Genomic DNA, 3,109 nt, shown 5'->3' with positions numbered 1-3,109 from the left:
GCTAATTCGTCGTAAAGCCTCTTTTACGACGAATTGGCGAGGAAAACTGCCCTCGTTAAGATTATGTTTTCTTGTAGTGTATGTATATGGTTTTGGAAAGTCCTGATCTTATGATACATTATCGATGCATGAATGGTCCACTTGGAGACCGTCGGTGAGTGATAGGTATGAGATGCCTGAACATGTCATCATATTGAGGTGATTATGGCTGGAGAGAGAGAGAGAGAGAGAGAGAGAGAGGCTATAACTGTGACAAATACGCAAGAGGTGCAAATGATAGGTATGGAACTATTGGGCTTAAGTGCTAAGTATTAAGTTCATGTCCTTCAACACCATGCAATTCAATTTATAATTGATGCAAGCTAATGTTTTGTCTCAGAATTAAGGTTCCGTTGAGAGTGTTGTGGTGCTACGAATTAATATTTAACTGCTCTGTTCCTACCCTGTTAAGCTATGTGTATAAAGCATTAATAATTGATGCTATCCAAGGTTTTGTGCTACTGGAGTTAGTCTTCGCTGAATGTTACACTGCTTTGTAAAGATTTTTAATTCTTTTTACCTGTTTTATTGCTATAAGCAGTCTTATTAAAGATCTTTTAATATATGCTCAAACTTTAACTTATTTTAATAATTTTGTTGCTAGACTATTTACAACTTAATACAATGGAGGGATCTACTCATGCAGTTTCTAATAAAATTGTGTGTACCATATCATGATAGATGTATATATTCATACATTTAAATAAATAAAGGAACGGGTTTATTGGCGGTAACACTAAAGAACGACAAATGTAATTTAGCATGAGACATTATGTGGATTCTAAGCTATAGAGCATGTAATGTTGCAATATAAAACAACCGTTCTACTCTTGAAGAGTGTTGTGAACTTGAAAAAAAAAAGATACGAGTCGAAGATAGTCTCATAGCATGGGTTCTCCAACTTTTAGTATCCTAAATTTAAACAGGTTATGAACCCTACGTTATTTTTGTCTTGTGATGTGTCTCCTATCTGTTGTTTCCTTACAGTCTCATATGCATATTAAATAGTTAGCTATGGAGTAGTGATGAGGCATTTTGAAGGACCAATTTAAATTGAACTATTCAGGACACTTCAACTAATTATTGCTGGTTAATCCAACAATTAAATTAGTGATCTTTAATGTAATATATATATATATATTTTTTAAAAAACTAAAATTGTCAAAACGTTGGTCTTTATTAAAAAAAAGTTTCTTTTTGATATTTATTTTTATCATTAAATTTATTTTCAATTTTATTTGTAGTACCTCATAACTATTGAAGAAAAACTTTCAAAAATATTACTGATAACCTTTTTCGATAAGAAGAATTGTTGATTTAAAGAGGTAACCTATAAAAAAAAGTTACAATAGTTTATGCAATAAATTATTTTAAATTAATTTATTTGCTTGATATTTATCAAATATTCACTTAAAACTGGTCACCAAATCTAATCACTCAAAAACAATTTTTTTTACAAACATATAATTTTAAACATAAATAGATTGTGAAAAACTATAAAAATTAAATTTAAACTCATTAGCGCTAAACAACCTAGTTCTTACTAAAAAATTTAAACTTTTTTACGTAACCAGGTCAGAGCCGGCCATGGGCTAAAGCCCGCAAAGCTTGGGCTTTAGGAGCCGAAGTTTGTATGTATATCAGGGGCGCCTAATTACTAACTTATATTTCTCATTGGTCCAGTGGTTAATGCTTCACTGGTTTTCTACTTTTCTTTACGGTTCAGCACTTCATGTTCGATTCTTGAGTTTGCTTTCTTTTTCTTTTTTTTTTGAAACACAAACCTTCTTTTTTATTCATTTTGATAATAACTTAGAGAATCTGACAGGTTTTCATTCCTTTATTGATAATTTTAGTTTCAATGTTTATATACTTTATTAAAAGATTCTTATATCGTAGACATATATAATAAAACAAACCAACTTATAACAAAAATCAAATTTCCTTTTCTAAACTCATGCATTTTTTTCCTTCTACTAATTACTATCTTCTTTTTCACCCAATTACTTTTTGGATCTTTAAGAACTAAGACAAACATGAAATTTATTTTTGGATTCATGACAATTTGAAACCAATTTGTAAATGATGTTCTCTTGTGTTGTACTTACCAGATTTTTTCCATTTTAAGTAATTTTAACATTATTATCATTTTCATGCATTTTAGAAAGTGTTATTGGAAACAAAATAATAACTCAGTTAAGTGGCTACAAGATGAACTAGAGTAATCTAAAACCAATGTTTTTGCTTTTTGAAAACTTATCTAAAACCAATGTTATTATCTAGTAACATGCTTAATGCAGAGAAAGTTGTAAAAAAAAATTTAAAGATCAATCTATTAGTTTTTTAAAAAAATTCTACATGATGAAAAAGTCTACTTTTTGTTTGGTTTAAAAAGCTAAAGTTCAAAAAAAAAATTATTGTTTTTAGAGGGCATTATTTTGTTGGTTCGTTTTAGGCGCCATGAGACACAAGACCGGCACTGAACCATGTTAATGTTGATCCCACGGAAGTTTTTTAAAACTCCCCCACTGTTTATGAGTACATCCATAATTAGAATTAAATAAAAGTTAATACTTATGCATGCATGTCTTTTCCCTCTCTTATTTACATTCTTCGATATAAAACCATTACATTGAGCTCTCTTCTTCTTCTTATATATGTTTCTCTCCAACTAGTCTCATATTATAACCTCTCTCCATTAAACAAAGAGTTCAGCCATGACGGAGTACACTGATTTTGAGTATACCATCTCTCCTCGCCGACAGTCAAGTACCACTCCGCTTACTGTCGAGCTAACATGCACCGAAGTCCGCCGCAGAAAAGTCCGCTACCGCAACGGTGTAATAACGTCATCACTGTTACTTCCCGAAAAAGACACCGTACATCAGTCCGGTTTTATTCGTTTAAAACAATCCAACGACGATGTCGCTGTTGAAATTTCTCGTGGTCCCAACGGAACAACCGTTACGTCCAGCTCAAGCGAACCCACTATTAAATACTCGCGAGACTGCGCAGTCAAGAAAAAGGCCGACAGCCACTGAAAGTTCAGGGATTACCAAATAAAGGAACA

This window comes from Brassica oleracea, chromosome C6 (genome assembly GCF_000695525.1).
Source record: "Brassica oleracea var. oleracea cultivar TO1000 chromosome C6, BOL, whole genome shotgun sequence".
NCBI lineage: Eukaryota > Viridiplantae > Streptophyta > Magnoliopsida > Brassicales > Brassicaceae > Brassica > Brassica oleracea.
The sequence above is the reverse complement of the archived record's forward strand: the minus strand, read 5'-3'. Positions refer to the sequence as shown.